We start from the raw sequence: 17,990 nt of genomic DNA, 5'->3' as shown, positions 1-17,990 counted from the left end.
CTGATGTAAAAAAGGGCTTTATAAATACATTTGATTGATTGATTCCTACTGCCTCTGATCTGGTGGAATCACTAAACACAAATTATTAATTTGTAAGTGATGTCTGAGTGTCCCTTGACTCTCTGTAAGTATAAAAAAATAATTGTGCTGTTTGGATTGCCTAATAAGTAATTTGAAATGATTTATACTTTTTTTGCAATTACATTTTGATACCTAAGTATATTTAAAACAAAATACCTTTACTTTAATTCAAGTACTATTTTACTGGGTGACTTTCACTTTTACTTGAATAATTTTCTAATAAAAAAAAAGGGTATCTTTACTTTCACTCAAGTATGACAATTGGGTACTTTTTCCACCATCGTGTAGGTTACAGGCGTCACCGTGTAGGTTACAGGCGTCACCATGGCAACTGTGTGTGTGTGTATTGCCACTTGCTCAAAGTCGATTCCGTCACGTCAGAGTACAGGAGCTCAAGTGAGGTTTACAGTAGAGACGAGGGTTTTTTTCCGTGGGGAGTTGTTTGAATACTTGGGCTGACATATTGTGTTAGAGCGCCGTCGGAGAGACAACCCTTTTACAGTAGGTGGTTTCCTCCCTCAGGTGCCATGAGTGTCACAGGAAATTATACGTTGGCAACGTGTGTGACACATGACATAGAAATGACCCCACAGTGTCAGGGCAGGGGGTTACGTTTCACAGCACCAAGACCAACCAACCCGTTTCAGACTCACCAAGAGTCAGTGTGCGGCACTGGAATTCACTACAGAAAGAACATTATGGGGCCTATGTAGCATTCAGGTGCAAGGGCTATTTAAAACAGTGTGGTGCCGTCTTTGAGCCAAAATGTCCGCCGCGCTTCACCCAGGTACATGTCCCAAGGTGTCCCCGACCTTGTATTAAAAAAGCCATAAAAAAATACAATGTATTATGCATTAGCCCTAATGAAATTCACTTAGGATGTTGCAGGCCTAAACACAGAATCATCAGAGCAGTAATATTTTTCAAATTAAAAAAAGGGACGATTTCATTAGAAGACAAAAACAAAAGTGGATAACTGTTATACATTGCTGGTCAAACAAACGAGTGATGGAATGTTTTATTCAGTCGTGGCAATTTGCTGAGGTAATGGATTCTTTGGCCAATAAAGAAATTTAACAAAAGGGAAAACATTTCAAACAATTACGCCCCACCATTTCAGTTATAAATTGTTAGCGATGTCACATCAATGCAAATTGTTTGTTCAATCTATGCAATTAGACCAGTGGTCACCAACCGGTCGATTAAAAAACCCAACAAAGCTTTTCACATTTCTATTTTCATTTATTTATCTGGCGCTGTTGAAGGTAGGTAGATTCAGCTGCACTGCATGCTGGGTAGGTGAACTATTACAATTTCATGTGTCTGACGGTAAAAATTCTGCCTTTCCCGGTGGGCCTGGAGAGCAAATCAAGTGCACTATAGGCCTATCACTGACCAATCGGATGGCTCAGTTTATAATGTCTGCAGTAACGTATCAGGCCTGAAAAAAGTGAAAGCAAAGACTGTGTCCCTTGAATGCAACATTTACCATGGCAGAGGTGAAAGGGCAATAGGTAAGGCTGGGTTAATTTCACCTGGGAAAGATGAGGTGTGCTATGTTACGTTGGCCCATCTTTGTGATGAGGCACTGGATAAGGTATTGGTGTTGTACAACAGAGCGTGGGAGGAGGGGAAACTACCAGGCAGCTGGAAGGAGGCAGTAGTGGTACCAATCCACTACCAGACAGATGGAAGGAGACAGTAGTGGTACCAATCCACTACCAGACAACAGGAAGGAGGCAGTAGTGGTACCAATCCACTACCAGACAGATAAAAGGAGGCAGTAGTGGTACCAATCCACTACCAGACAGATAGAAGGAGGCAGTAGTGGTACCAATCCACTACCAGACAACAGGAAGGAGACAGTAGTGGTACCAATCCGGAAGCCAGGGAAGGACTCAACGAGGCCAACAAGCTATCGGCCAATAGCCTTAACATTACATGTATGTAAAATTATGGAACGTATGATTACGGAGAGGCTAACTTACTTCCTGGAGAGCAGGGGGTTAGTATCGCTACACATCAGAGTGGATTCAGGAAGGGAAGGGGAACTATGGACCCAGTGCTCTGCTTAGAAGCAGAGGTCAGGAAGGCTCAGGTGAACAAGGAGACTGTTGTAGCTGTGTTTTTGTGATGTGGAGAAGGTGTATGATGTGGAAGGAGGGGTTGTTAATCAAGCTTGATATTACGGGGGTAGGAGGAAGAAGAACTGGATAAAGGACTTCCTGTTTGGAAGGTCTATCCAGATGAGGGTGGTGAAGTCTCTCTCAGGCAGCTACCTGGTGGTTAACGATGCAGCACGGGGGGGGCATGATTAATCCTTGGTTGTTCTCGATCATGATCAATGATGTTTACTCTCAGATATGTCCGTATATTAGGTCGTTATTTGCAGATTTTTTAAATTTATTTTACCTTTATTTAATCAGGCAGGTCAGTTTTAAGAACAAATTCTTATTTTCAATGATGGCCTAGGAACAGTGGGTTAACTGCCTGTTCAGGGGCAGAACGACAGATTTGTACCTTGTCAGCTCGGGGGTTTTGAACTCGCAACCTTCCGGTTACTAGTTCCAACGCGCTAACCACTAGGCTACGCTAACCACTAGGCTACGCTAACCACTAGGCTACGCTAACCACTAGGCTACGCTAACCACTAGGCTACGCTAACCACTAGGCTACGCTAACCACTAGGCTACGCTAACCACTAGGCTACGCTAACCACTAGGCTACCCTGCCGCCCCACGATGGTGCCTTATGGAAGAGGGGGGGGGGGGGTGCCATACATAGTCAGGAAGCAATTGATGAGGTAGAGCGGTGGGTATTTAATGTGGGGATTCAGGTTCTCTGTAGAGAAAACTCAGACAGTGTTCTTTACCCAGAGGAAGGTGGGATATGAGGTATGCTTCAGGTTATATGGGAGAAAGTTGGAGAGGGTGGGGGACTTCAGGTTCCTTGGGATTTACTTTGACACTAGACTGACCTGGGCAGAACACATTGAGAGAGTGGATTGGAAAGTGTAAGAAGGTGCTAAATGTGATGTGCTGTCTGACGGGGACGGAGCGGGGGAGCTGGGCGTTCCTCATTGATGACCATGTATGTTGCATTGATCTGGTCTGACAGGAAAGGAGTAGGGAGCTGGGCGTTCCTCATTGATGACCATGTATGTTGCATTGATCTGGTCTGACAGGAAAGGAGTAGGGAGCTGGGCGTTCCTCATTGATGACCATGTATGTTGCATTGATCTGGTCTGACAGGAAAGGAGTAGGGAGCTGGGCGTTCCTCATTGATGACCATGTATGTTGCATTGATCTGGTCTGACAGGAAAGGAGTAGGGAGCTGGGCGTTCCTCATTGATGACCATGTATGTTGCATTGATCTGGTCTGACAGGAAAGGAGTAGGGAGCTGGGCGTTCCTCATTGATGACCATGTATGTTGCATTGATCTGGTCTGACAGGAAAGGAGTAGGGAGCTGGGCGTTCCTCATTGATGACCATGTATGTTGCATTGATCTGGTCTGACAGGAAAGGAGTAGGGAGCTGGGCGTTCCTCATTGATGACCATATATGTTGCATTGATCCGATCTGTAATGGACTATCGCAGTATAGCGTATGGTTCGGCAGCCCGGACATCGTTAGAAAGGCTTGATGTCAAACAGGAACAAGGACTCTGCATATGTAGTGGGGCGTTTCGGACGTTCCCAGTGGAGATGGGGGAAATTCCATTGCAGGAGGGGAGAACGGCAGTAAGGCACAGAAGAGAGGAGGCTATACAGGGACAAGATTAAGGGTGGGACCCAGACAGTAGATTAAGGGTGGGACCCAGCTAGTAGATTAAGGGTGGGACCCAGCTAGTAGATTAAGGGTGGGACACAGCTAGTAGATTAAGGGTGGGACACAGCTAGTAGATTAAGGGTGGGACACAGCTAGTAGATTAAGGGTGGGACCCAGACAGTAGATTAAGGGTGGGACCCAGCTAGTAGATTAAGGGTGGGACACAGCTAGTAAATTAAGGGTGGGACACAGCCAGTAGATTAAGGGTGGGACCCAGACAGTAGATTAATGGTGGGACACAGCCAGTAGATTAAGGGTGGGACACAGCCAGTAGATTAAGGGTGGGACACAGCTAGTAGATTAAGGGTGGGACACAGCCAGTAGATTAAGGGTGGGACACAGCTAGTAGAATAAGGGTTGGACACAGCCAGTAGATTAAGGGTAGGACACAGCCAGTAGATTAAGGGTGGGACCCAGACAGTAGATTAAGGGTGGGACACAGCCAGTAGATCAAGGGTGGGACCCAGACAGTAGATTAAGGGTGGGACACAGCTAGTAGATTAAGGGTGGGACACAGCTAGTAGATTAAGGGTGGGACCCAGACAGTAGATTAAGGGTGGGACCCAGCTAGTAGATTAAGGGAGGGACACAGACGGTTGAATAAGACCTTACATGTGATAGGAAAGCATCCAACAGGGTGATTATTGCCAGGAAACAGAGACCATGGAGCCTGTACTGCTACAGTGTGGGCAGTATCAGAGGGAAACAGAGACCGTGGAGCCTGTACTGCTACAGTGTGGGCAGTATCAGAGGGAAACAGAGACCATGGAGCCTGTACTGCTACAGTGTGGGCAGTATCAGAGGGAAACAGAGACCGTGGAGCCTGTACTGATACAGTGTGGGCAGTATCAGAGGGAAACAGAGACCGTGGAGCCTGTACTGCTACAGTGTGGGCAGTATCAGAGGGAAACAGAGACCGTGGAGCCTGTACTGCTACAGTGTGGGCAGTATCAGAGGGAAACAGAGACCGTGGAGCCTGTACTGCTACAGTGTGGGCAGTATCAGAGGGAAACAGAGACCGTGGAGCCTGTACTGCTACAGTGTGGGCAGTATCAGAGGGAAACAGAGACCGTGGAGCCTGTACTGCTACAGTGTGGGCAGTATCAGAGGGAAACAGAGACCGTGGAGCCTGTACTGATACAGTGTGGGCAGTATCAGAGGGAAACAGAGACCGTGGAGCCTGTACTGCTACAGTGTGGGCAGTATCAGAGGGAAACAGAGACCGTGGAGCCTGTACTGCTACAGTGTGGGCAGTATCAGAGGGAAACAGAGACCGTGGAGCCTGTACTGCTACAGTGTGGGCAGTATCAGAGGGAAACAGAGACCGTGGAGCCTGTACTGCTACAGTGTGGGCAGTATCAGAGGGAAACAGAGACCGTGGAGCCTGTACTGCTACAGTGTGGGCAGTATCAGAGGGAAACAGAGACCGTGGAGCCTGTACTGCTACAGTGTGGGCAGTATCAGAGGGAAACAGAGACCGTGGAGCCTGTACTGCTACAGTGTGGGCAGTATCAGAGGGAAACAGAGACCGTGGAGCCTGTACTGCTACAGTGTGGGCAGTATCAGAGGGAAACAGAGACCGTGGAGCCTGTACTGCTACAGTGTGGGCAGTATCAGAGGGAAACAGAGACCGTGGAGCCTGTACTGCTACAGTGTGGGCAGTATCAGAGGGAAACAGAGACCATGGAGCCTGTACTGCTACAGTGTGGGCAGTATCAGAGGGAAACAGAGACCGTGGAGCCTGTACTGCTACAGTGTGGGCAGTATCAGAGGGAAACAGAGACCGTGGAGCCTGTACTGCTACAGTGTGGGCAGTATCAGAGGGAAACAGAGACCGTGGAGCCTGTACTGCTACAGTGTGGGCAGTATCAGAGGGAAACAGAGACCGTGGAGCCTGTACTGATACAGTGTGGGCAGTATCAGAGGGAAACAGAGACCGTGGAGCCTGTACTGCTACAGTGTGGGCAGTATCAGAGGGAAACAGAGACCGTGGAGCCTGTACTGCTACAGTGTGGGCAGTATCAGAGGGAAACAGAGACCGTGGAGCCTGTACTGCTACAGTGTGGGCAGTATCAGAGGGAAACAGAGACCATGGAGCCTGTACTGCTACAGTGTGGGCAGTATCAGAGGGAAACAGAGATGCTAAGATCTAGTATGAGAGAGAAGGGGATACAGGAAATTAGTTTAAGGAGTATAATTGAGTAGTACGTCATTAGATATACTAATATAGTCTCAAATATTTTGTTATCTTTTTTTAAGAGCAACGGGGGATGGCAGGTAGGATTTAGATCCTCCTTGTCTCTAGCCCACACTCCAGTACATTAGGTGGTGGTAATGCACCATAATGTTGGATGCAAACTGCTGATAAACCCCCACAGATGAAGAAGACTGTCCTTTTTGGTCAGTGTCAGCGGAGGAACGTTGACAGGCAGACTTCAAGTCTACTAAACTCTCCCACCGCTGAGACTGACGGTCAGATGCAGGCACAATCAGCCCAGTAAAATACAAAATAAAAAAGCAAATAATTTCAAAATGTACACGCACCCAGCTATGTCTCACAAGTAATACAACAGAGGACCCATGACCTGTATGATCATATAGCCTCAAATAAAACTAATAATACCACAAACAAATGGTCTCAACAACAGTGCATTGGCAGGGCAATTCAAGAAAATAAAGAAAGATCTTACCAGTGCAGTTGATCGGTTCAGAAAAATGATCGGAAGGAAATCCACAAAGGCCCCACCCCTCAAAACATTGATAGGTCTGTGGAAATAGCCTTTCAAAAACTTGTCAGACAATCCACAGAAAGGAAGAAAAAAAAGTTTGCTTAATTCTCCAATACATGTATGTGACAAGTCTCACCTGTCCAGCATCACAAGAAAACTAGGTTCTTCCAACTAACAGAAGTTTCCCAGGCAACAAAATCTTTATTCTCCCACCTTTCTCCTGTCAAAATCCATCCTGGACTTGACACATCCACTTCCTATAGCCACTCAAAGCAGGAAGTGACAATGGGTGTGTCTAGGCCTAGGGAGTGATCAGGGTGGAGCCTACAGCCCCAACACATCAAGAAACTATAGAACCTTGTAGGTTACACAATGCTGTTCCACTGGATGTCATAAGGTGAATGCACCAATTTGTAAGTCGCTCTGGATAAGAGCGTCTGCTAAATTACTTAAATGTAAATGTAAATGTAAATGATAATGTATTGGGCCTATAGCCTACTGCACAAACCTCATTGCTATAGTACTGTTTTAATTGTTGCATAGGCTTGGGCTACGTTTTTAAGTCATGGTAAAAACAAAACAATTCTGAATGATAGATTACATTTTTTACTCAAAAAGGGATATTGACTCAGATAATGTTGGTGACCACTGAATTAGACAGTCCATCCCAACCCAATGAATGGCCAATGTATTTAATTTATTAAGGGCCTAAGGCGCATCGTTTCTCCAGTTGTTGTGGTCTTGTGTAGGGGGCGCTATGGACCCCTACAATCTAAGTGGGCACAAAGTAGGTGAGGATGGCTAGGGTGTGGTCTGGAGGCTGTCTGGGCCACCCGACTGTAAATTGGAGAATTCTATTTTAATCGTATTTATTATAATTTTTTGCACTGACTCTCTTGCACAGGCTCGATGTATACTCACTGGACTTTAACCACACACACACACACACACACACACACACACACACACACACACACACACACACACACACACACACACACACACACACACACACACACACACACACACACACACACACACACACACACACACACACACACACACACACACACGGGAAAGTATTCAAACGCCCTGACCTTTTCCACATTCAGTTTCAGGCTTATTCTAAAATGTATAAAATAGATTTTATCCTCATCAATCAATACACAATACCCCATAATGACAAAACAAAAACAGGTTTTAGACATTTTATCAAAGTTATTAAAAATAAAAAGCTGAAATATGACATATGAAATATGAAACTTGTCCCGAAGCCACTCCTGGGTTGTCTAGGCTGTGTGCTTGGTGTCGTTGTCCTGTTGAGGTGTTGAGCACTATGGACTAGGTTTTTTCAAGGATCTCTCTGTTCATTTTTCCCTTTGATCCTGTCTAGTCTCCAAGTCCCTGCAGCTGAAAAACATCCTCACAGCATTATGCTGCCACCACCATGCTTCACAGTAGGGATGGTGCCAGATTCCCTCCAGATGTGACGCTTGGCATTCAGGCCAAAGCGTTCAATCTTGGTTTCATCAGACCAGAGAATCTTGTTTCTCATGTTCTGAGAGTCTTTAGGTGCCTTTTCGCAAACTCCAAGCAGGCTGTCATATGCCTTACTGAGGAATGGCTTCAACTGGCCACTAGTGCTATAGTGCTGCAGAGATGGTTGTCCTTCTGGAAGATTCTCACATCTCCACAGAGGAACTCTGGAGCTCTGTCACAGTGACCATTGGCTTCTTGGTTACCTCCCTTACCAAGACAATTCCGTCAACCTCATGGCTTGGTTTTAACTGACACTCACTGTCAACTATGGGACCTTATATAGACAGGTGTGTCACTTTCCAAATCATGTCTAATCAATTTAATTTACCACAGGTGGACTACAATCAAGTTGTAGAAACATCTCAAGGTTGATCCATGGAGACAGGATGTACCTGAGCTCAATTTCGAGTCTGATATCAGAGGGTCTGAATACTTATGTAAATAAGGTATTTCTGTGTTTTATTTTTAATACATCTGCAAACATTTTTAAAAAGCTGTTTTTATTTTGTCATTGTGTGTAACGGCATCCCTCCTCCTATTCTGAGGAGGAGTAGCGAGAAGGATCGGAGGACCAATGCGCAGTGTGGTAAGTGTCCATAACGTTTATTTTAAGATATGAACTGAACACTATGAAACAATACAAAACAATAAACATGAACATGAACGAAACCGAAACAGTACCGTGCGGCAACAAACACTCACACGGAAACAAACACCCACAACTCAAAAGTGAAACCCAGCCAGCTCCACATAACCAGGAAGGGTGTTGAGAATGGAGGTTGGTGAGAATGACCAGGAAGGGAGGGTGTTGACAATGGAGGTTGGTGAGAATGACCAGGAAGGGAGGGTGTTGACAATGGAGGGTGATGAGAATGACCAGGAAGGGAGGGTGTTGACAATGGAGGTTGGTAACGATGACCAGGAAGGGAGGGTGTTGACATGGAGGTTGGTGAGAATGACCAGGAAGGGAGGGTGTTGACAATGGAGGTTGGTGAGAATGACCAGGAAGGGAGGGTGTTGACAATGGAGGTTGGTGAGAATGACCAGGAAGGGAGGGTGTTGACAATGGAGGTTGGTGAGTATGACCAGGAAGGGAGGGTGTTGACAATGGAGGTTGATGAGAATGACCAGGAAGGGAGGGTGTTGACAATGGAGGTTGGTAACGATGACCAGGAAGGGAGGGTGTTGACAATGGAGGTTGGTGAGAATGACCAGGAAGGGAGGGTGTTGACAATGGAGGTTGGTGAGAATGACCAGGAAGGGAGGGTGTTGACAATGGAGGTTGGTGAGAATGACCAGGAAGGGAGGGTGTTGACAATGGAGGTTGGTGAGAATGACCAGGAAGGGAGGGTGTTGACAATGGAGGTTGGTGAGAATGACCAGGAAGGAAGGGTGTTGACAATGGAGGTTGGTGAGAATGACCAGGAAGGGAGGGTATTGACAATGGAGGTTGGTGAGAATGACCAGGAAGGGAGGGTGTTGACAATGGAGGTTGGTGAGAATGACCAGGAAGGGAGGGTGTTGACAAATGGAGGTTGGTGAGAATGACCAGGAAGGGAGGGTGTTGACAATGGAGGTTAGTGAGAATGACCAGGAAGGGAGGGTGTTGACAATGGACGTTGGTGAGAATGACCAGGAAGGGAGGGTGTTGACAATGGAGGTTGGTAAGAATGACCATGAAGGGAGGGTGTTGACAATGGAGGTTGGTGAGAATGACCAGGAAGGGAGGGTGTTGAGAATGGAGGGTGCTGTGAATAGAGGGTGGTAGGAATTGAGAACTACAGGTGTCAATCATTACAGGTGTCAATCTCACATGGAAAAACCAATGTCCATTCACTAAAGATTTAAAGTGGATACATGAAACAGTCACAAGGATACACATCCCTCTTGAAGGTTCACACACTGATGATGTTGGCTCGATGTGATCTCAATGGCCACAGTGCCAGAGGCATTTGCAATCAGAGGTACAAACATTCTCTTCACATAGCTTGCGTGACCCACAACCAATAGCACATCTTAGTTTGGACATGAGCCAGAGCTAAATAGATTTGTTTGTGTTATAGTGTAAGCCAGTTCTGAGGTAAGCCAGTTCTGAGGTAAGCCAGTTCTGAGGTAAGCCAGTTCTGAGGTAAGCCAGTTCTGAGGTAAGCCAGTTTTGAGGTAAGCCAGTTCTGAGGTAAGCCAGTTCTGAGGTAAGCCAGTTCTGAGGTAAGCCAGTTCTGAGGTAAGCCAGTTCTGAGGTAAGCCAGTTCTGAGGTAAGCCAGTTCAGAGGTGTAACTTTTGTTTTGAGCAAAATCTAGAGAGAATTGAAAAGTAAGCCTGAGACATTTGAGTCGTTTCACATGTGGAGCTACCATAAATCTTCAATTAAATGCGGACTCTTAAATAGCCACTTGCCCATTGTAATGGCCAGGCAACTCCGGCCAATCCAGCAAATAATCGCCTGTTTCAAATAATTGCCGGGTCTAAATGCATTGTTTAGGATGTTACCATGAATTGTTTACACGGTTTAATGTTTTGTGTGTAACAGTAAATAATTCAGTAATGACTTCATTTTTTAAATGGAAATCATCTGTTTTTATCGCCAGTAAGAAACTGCTAGCCATTGGCTGCTAACATCTGAGAACTGCTAGCCATTGGCTGCTAACATCTGAGAACTGCTAGCCATTGGCTGCTAACATCTGAGAACTGCTAGCCATTGGCTGCTAACATCTGAAAACTGCTAGCCATTGGCTGCTAACATCTGAGAACTGCTAGCCATTGGCTGCTAACATCTGACAACTGCTAGCTAACTGGCAAGCACAAAAACATTCAACAGCTCCGGGGGTACAGACCCCCCAGAAATCAGCAGTAAGAACTGCCAAAAATGCACAATCAAAGAGGAGAATAATTATTCTGTCAAGGAAAAGTGTTTTTCTTCTCTCTCACGAAATAGAGGCATACTAAGACAAAAGGAAATGTGGCACAGTGTGTAAATGATAACACATTAGTGCAGGAAATTAAGAAATGTATTAAAATGCTTGAAAGAAACAATTAACTATGGCAAATTAGCAAAAGCTGTGTGTATTAATACATAGAAGTGAATTTATCCCAATACCGGAGTAAGGAGCCAAAACAAAACGAAAAACGAGTCACTGTCTCAATGCTTTTGAAGCTCACTGTAGTGCCTTTTCCCCCGACACTAACTTCATCAGAGCAAAACCTGAAAAAATTCGCTTCCATGAGATTCCCTGAGAATACCGCTAATACTGGCCAGTTTAGGCAGCTCACAATAGGCCTAATACTGGCCAGTTTAGGCAGCTCACAATAGGCCTAATACTGGCCAGTTTAGGCAGCTCACAATAGGCCTAATACTGGCCAGTTTAGGCAGCTCACAATAGGCCTAATACTGGCCAGTTTAGGCAGCTCACAATAGGCCTAATACTGGCCAGTTTAGGCAGCTCACAATAGGCCTAATACTGGCCAGTTTAGGCAGCTCACAATAGGCCTAATACTGGCCAGTTTAGGCAGCTCACAATAGGCCTAATACTGGCCAGTTTAGGCAACTCACAATAGGCCTAATACTGGCCAGTTTAGGCAGCTCACAATAGGCCTAATACTGGCCAGTTTAGGCAGCTCACAATAGGCCTAATACTGGCCAGTTTAGGCAGCTCACAATAGGCCTAATACTGGCCAGTTTAGGCAGCTCACAATAGGCCTAATACTGTGTCTGGAACCATATTTCCTGTTGGAATTGTCATTAATACCCTACAGCATCTCACAGAGAAATCGGTCTTGTCAGTCTTGTCTATTGTTTGAATGTTCACTGTGACAGTTACAATGTGTAGCACTCCACTGTCCTATTTAATGTTACCACATTTTAATATAATGCTGTGAAATAACACAGAGCGAAGGATCCCAAAATGGTGAAAAGATGGCGCCTCATTTGGTACAAGAATGATGATGATGAGTCTTCAAGAAGTGTTTTTTTTTCACATCGCAGAGAGAGAGAGAGTAGAACTCCTGCCACCTACTACTAGACAATAGGGACTAGGACTGAAAGAAAATGATTAAAAACACAAAATGGCCTGCGTTACATGATTAAGTGTCGTCGATGACTGGCCTAAAAATAGAAGACGATTTGGGTAATACAGCGATTGCTCTTCTGTTGCCATTGGTAACCAATTTGTGCACCTCAACCTTTTGTTGCTCAATTAATTACATGTTTATTATAGGCAGCCTTACTATAACTCTCACAAAACAAAATGTATAATTCCTGGTAGTAAAAAAAGCCTTTGAGTAAACCACTACTGTAACTGGGAGAACTAAGGCCTCCTGGGTAGAGGAGAAGACAGGCTTTTTTGAGAACATTAAAATCAATAATAATCTAGTAAAGGGGAAAATCTCACAGCATTAATCTTTGCCATTCACCAATGAGGCATAGAGTAATTAATCAATGCTGAAAACGAGGGGAAATTGCCAATTAATCTTTAATTCTCTAAAGAGACAGAGGGAGTGAGGCTATAGTGAGACTAAGTTCAGTTAAAAGCTTGTGGTTCTTTTCAATACCAACATGCATGGAAGATGGAAAAGCGATGTTATTTATTTCAGCTGATTCGGCTCATCCGGTCGGTGTAGTTTGCACTTTTGGCACCATTCCATTGGTCCTAAAGTGTGAAAAGCACACAGCTGGCATGCCATGTTAAATGAAACACACAGGACAGGTAGCCTGGAGGATATAGAGGCGGAGTCAGCAGGCGGAAGGGTCGGACAATAAAAAATAAAAAAAGGGAAATGAACTGGCAACTGGAGGACAGATCATCTCTCTTATCCCAGGATGAACCACTGCTGTTGAGCCCATGAGCAAGGCACTTAACCCTTACATTGCTCTCCATCCAGGTTAGATAGCCTACAACACAGCTGAACCTATGTCCTTTGGTGTGTGTGTGTTTCGAGGTGTTTGGTTAAAGGCAGAAGACACATTTCTATTCCAACCTCACAACTTTGCTGTATGTGGCTTGAAAACAGGAACTGAGGCTGGTACAAGTACACAGTACATACAGTACCAGTCAAAAGTTTGGACACGCCTACATTCAAGGGTTTTTCTTAATGTTTTACTATTTTCTACATTGTAGAATAATAGTGAAGACATCAACACTATGAAATAACACATATGGAATCATGTAATAACCCAAAAATGTTAAACAAATAAAAATATATTTTATATTTGAGATTCTTCAAAGTAGCCACACTTTGCCTTGATACCAGCTTTGCACACTCTTGGCATTCTCTCAACCAGCTTCACCTGGAATGCATTCTTGAAGGAGTTCCCACATATGCTGAGCACTTGTTGACTGCTTTCCCTTCACTCTGCATTCCAACTCATCCCAAACCATCTCAATTGGGTTGAGATTGGGTGATTGTTGAAGCCAGGTCATCTGATGCAGCACTCCATCACTCTCCTTCTTGGTCAAATAGCCCTTACACAGCCTAGAGGTGTGTTGGGTCATTGTCCCATTGAAAAACAAATGATAGTCCCACTAAGCACAAACCAGAAGGGATGTCGTATCGCTGCAGAATGCTGTCACAAAGACACGGTGGTTGGAACCAAACATCTCAAATTTGGACTCATCAGACCAAAGGACAGATTTCCACTGGTCCAAGCATGTCTCTTCTTCTTATTGGTGTCCTTTAGTAGTGGGTTCTTTGCAGCAATTCGACCATGAAGACATGATTCAGTCTCCTCTGAACAGTTGATATTGAGATGTGTTGTTACATGATCTCAGTGAAGAATTTATTTGTGCTGCAATCTGAGAATGGTAACTCTAATGAACTTATCTTCTGCAGCAGAGGTAACTTGGGGTCTTCCTTTCCTGTGGCTTTACCCATAAGAGCCAGCTTCATCATAACGCCTGATGGTTTTTGAAATGCATTCCAAGTGACTACCTCATGAAGCTGGTTGAGAGAATACAGAGAGTGTGCAAAGCTGTCATCATTGAATAATCTCAAATCTCAAATATTTTTTTTATTTGTTGAACACTTTTATGGTTACTGCATGATTCCATATGTGTTATTTAATCGTGTTGATGTCTTCACTATTATTGAACAATGTAGAAAATAGTACAAATAAATAAAAACCCTTGAATGAGTCGGTTTGTCCAAACCTTGGTACTAAAACCTTTTCCATTTTTGTCCAGAACAAAAAGACTCCATAGAGTTAAATCAGTAAGGTCCACTTGTGCTGATCCACTTGACAGGTATGTGCAGAGTACTGAGTGCTCCAGATGCCCCCCTCTCTCTCTCTCTCTCTCTCTCTCTCTCAGCTTCTTGACAATCTCAGAGAAATAGTGCCATACTAAAGAAAAGCACAGCTGAAGGCGCATGAAATGAATGCACTCAACATCTTCAAGCAGGAAAAATGGGAGGGATGAAGGGAATGAGAGAGAAAAAACGAGACAGTCGCAATGATGTCCTCCATCCTGCCTGTTCCACTTTTCAAACTGATTCTTTAATTAATTACCTGTTCTTGTATGTATTTATTCACTTACTTAAACCATACCAACCGAAACAGCCTTCGAGGACGCTGCCTGACTCTACCTCTCACCGAAACAGCCTTCGAGGACGCTGCCTGACTCTACCTCTCACCGAAACAGCCTTCGAAGACGCTGCCTGACTCTACCTCTCACTGAAACAGCCTTCGAGGACGCTGCCTGACTCTACCTCTCACTGTAACAGCCTTCGAGGACGCTGCCTGACTCTACCTCTCACTGTAACAGCCTTCGAGGACGCTGCCTGACTCTACCTCTCACTGTAACAGCCTTCGAGGACGCTGCCTGACTCTACCTCTCACTGTAACAGCCTTCGAGGACGCTAACAGCCTTCGAGGACTACCTCTCTGTAACAGCCTCTCACGCTGCCTGACTCTACCTCTCACTGTAACACCCTTCGAGGACGCTGCCTGACTCTACCTCTCACTGTAACAGCCTTCGAAGACGCTGCCTGACTCACTACCTGCCTCACTGTAACAGCCTTCGAGGACGCTGCCTGACTCTACCTCTCACTGTAACAGCCTTCGAGGACGCTGCCTGACTCTACCTCTCACTGTAACAGCCTTCGAGGACGCTGCCTGACTCTACCTCTCACTGTAACAGCCTTCGAAGACGCTGCCTGACTCTACCTCTCACTGTAACAGCCTTCGAGGACGCTGCCTGACTCTACCTCTCACTGTAACAGCCTTCGAGGACGCTGCCTGACTCTACCTCTCACTGTAACAGCCTTCGAAGACGCTGCCTGACTCTACCTCTCACCGAAACAGCCTTCGAAGACGCTGCCTGACTCTACCTCTCACTGTAACAGCCTTCGAAGACGCTGCCTGACTCTACCTCTCACTGTAACAGCCTTCGAAGACGCTGCCTGACTCTACATCTCACTGTAACAGCCTTCGAAGACGCTGCCTGACTCTACATCTCACTGTAACAGCCTTCGAAGACGCTGCCTGACTCTACATCTCACTGTAACAGCCTTCTGACTCTAAGACGCTGCCTGACTCTACATCTCACTGTAACAGCCTTCGAAGACGCTGCCTGACTCTACATCTCACTGTAACAGCCTTCGAAGACGCTGCCTGACTCTACCTCTCACTGTAACAGCCTTCGAAGACGCTGCCTGACTCTACCTCTCACTGTAACAGCCTTCGAAGACGCTGCCTGACTCTACCTCTCACTGTAACAGCCTTCGAGGACGCTGCCTGACTCTACCTCTCACTGTAACAGCCTTCGAAGACGCTGCCTGACTCTACCTCTCACTGTAACAGCCTTCGAAGACGCTGCCTGACTCTACCTCTCACTGTAACAGCCTTCGAAGACGCTGCCTGACTCTACCTCTCACTGTAACAGCCTTCGAAGACGCTGCCTGACTCTACCTCTCACTGTAACAGCCTTCGAAGACGCTGCCTGACTCTACCTCTCACTGTAACAGCCTTCGAGGACGCTGCCTGACTCTACCTCTCACTGTAACAGCCTCTCGAGGACGCTGCCTGACTCTACCTCTCACTGTAACAGCCTTCGAGGACGCTGCCTGACTCTACCTCTCACTGTAACAGCCTTCGAAGACGCTGCCTGACTCTACCTCTCACTGTAACAGCCTTCGAGGACGCTGCCTGACTCTACCTCTCACTGTAACAGCCTTCGAGGACGCTGCCTGACTCTACCTCTCACTGTAACAGCCTTCGAGGACGCTGCCTGACTCTACCTCTCACTGTAACAGCCTTCGAAGACGCTGCCTGACTCTACCTCTCACTGTAACAGCCTTCGAAGACGCTGCCTGACTCTACCTCTCACTGTAACAGCCTTCGAGGACGCTGCCTGACTCTGACCTCTCTACGCTGCCTGACTCACTCTCACTGTAACAGCCTTCGAGGACGCTGCCTGACTCTACCTCTCACTGTAACAGCCTTGAGGACGCTGCCTGACTCTACCTCTCACTGTAACAGCCTTCGAGGACGCTGCCTGACTCTACCTCTCACTGTAACAGCCTTCTGAGGAACCTCTCACTGAGCCTTCGAGGACGCTGCCTGACTCTACCTCTCACTGTAACAGCCTTCGAAGACGCTGCCTGACTCTACCTCTCACTGTAACAGCCTTCGAGGACGCTGCCTGACTCTACCTCTCACTGTAACAGCCTTCGAGTACGCTGCCTGACTCTACCTCTCACTGTAACAGCCTTCGAGGACGCTGCCTGACTCTAACTCTCACTGTAACAGCATTCGAGGACGCTGCCTGACTCTACTGTAACAGCCTCAGACGCTGCCTGACTCTACCTCTCACTGTAACAGCCTTCAAAGACGCTGCCTGACTCTACCTCTCACTGTAACAGCCTTCGAAGACGCTGCCTGACTCTACCTCTCACTGTAACAGCCTTCAAAGACGCTGCCTGACTCTACCTCTCACTGTAACAGCCTTCGAAGACGCTGCCTGACTCTACCTCTCACTGTAACAGCATTCGAAGACGCTGCCTGACTCTACCTCTCACTGTAACAGCCTTCGAAGACGCTGCCTGACTCTACCTCTCACTGTAACAGCCTTCGAGGACGCTGCCTGACTCTACCTCTCACTGTAACAGCCTTCGAAGACGCTGCCTGACTCTACCTCTCACTGTAACAGCCTTCGAGGACGCTGCCTGACTCTACCTCTCACTGTAACAGCCTTCGAAGACGCTGCCTGACTCTACCTCTCACTGTAACACCCTTCGAGGACGCTGCCTGACTCTACCTCTCACTGTAACAGCCTTCGAAGACGCTGCCTGACTCTACCTCTCACTGTAACACCCTTCGAGGACGCTGCCTGACTCTACCTCTCACTGTAACAGCCTTCGAAGACGCTGCCTGACTCTACCTCTCACTGTAACAGCCTTCGAAGACGCTGCCTGACTCTACCTCTCACTGTAACAGCATTCGAGTACGCTGCCTGACTCTACCTCTCACTGTAACACCCTTCGAGGACGCTGCCTGACTCTACCTCTCACTGTAACAGCCTTCGAAGACGCTGCCTGACTCTACCTCTCACTGTAACAGCATTCGAGGACGCTGCCTGACTCTACCTCTCACTGTAACAGCCTTCGAAGACGCTGCCTGACTCTACCTCTCACTGTAACAGCATTCGAAGACGCTGCCTGACTCTACCTCTTACTGTAACACCATTCGAAGACGCTGCCTGACTCTACCTCTCACTGTAACACCATTCGAAGACGCTGTCTGACTCTACATCTCACTGTAACAGCCTTCGAAGACGCTGCCTGACTCTACATCTCACTGTAACAGCATTCGAAGAGGCTGC

At 46.4% G+C, this 17,990-nt stretch overlaps 1 protein-coding gene across 2 annotated transcripts in view; it reads right to left on the bottom strand.

Moving 5' to 3' along the window:
• The window catches only part of elavl2 (ELAV like neuron-specific RNA binding protein 2), an 82,083-nt gene extending 75,291 nt beyond the window's left edge, over positions 1 to 6,792 (bottom strand). The window contains exon 1 of one of the 2 annotated variants that reach the window (XM_046329179.1): positions 6,600 to 6,792. The gene's annotated coding sequence lies outside the window, so the exon portion shown is untranslated. The remainder of the gene's footprint in view (positions 1 to 6,599) is intronic. The other variant, XM_046329180.1, reaches the window with a different exon arrangement.
• Positions 6,793 to 17,990: the final 11,198 nt, after the last annotated feature.

The sequence above is a fragment of the Oncorhynchus gorbuscha genome, linkage group LG25, assembly GCF_021184085.1.
Source record: "Oncorhynchus gorbuscha isolate QuinsamMale2020 ecotype Even-year linkage group LG25, OgorEven_v1.0, whole genome shotgun sequence".
In the NCBI taxonomy this organism is placed as follows: Eukaryota; Metazoa; Chordata; class Actinopteri; order Salmoniformes; family Salmonidae; genus Oncorhynchus; species Oncorhynchus gorbuscha.
The sequence above is the reverse complement of the archived record's forward strand: the minus strand, read 5'-3'. Positions and strand labels throughout refer to the sequence as shown.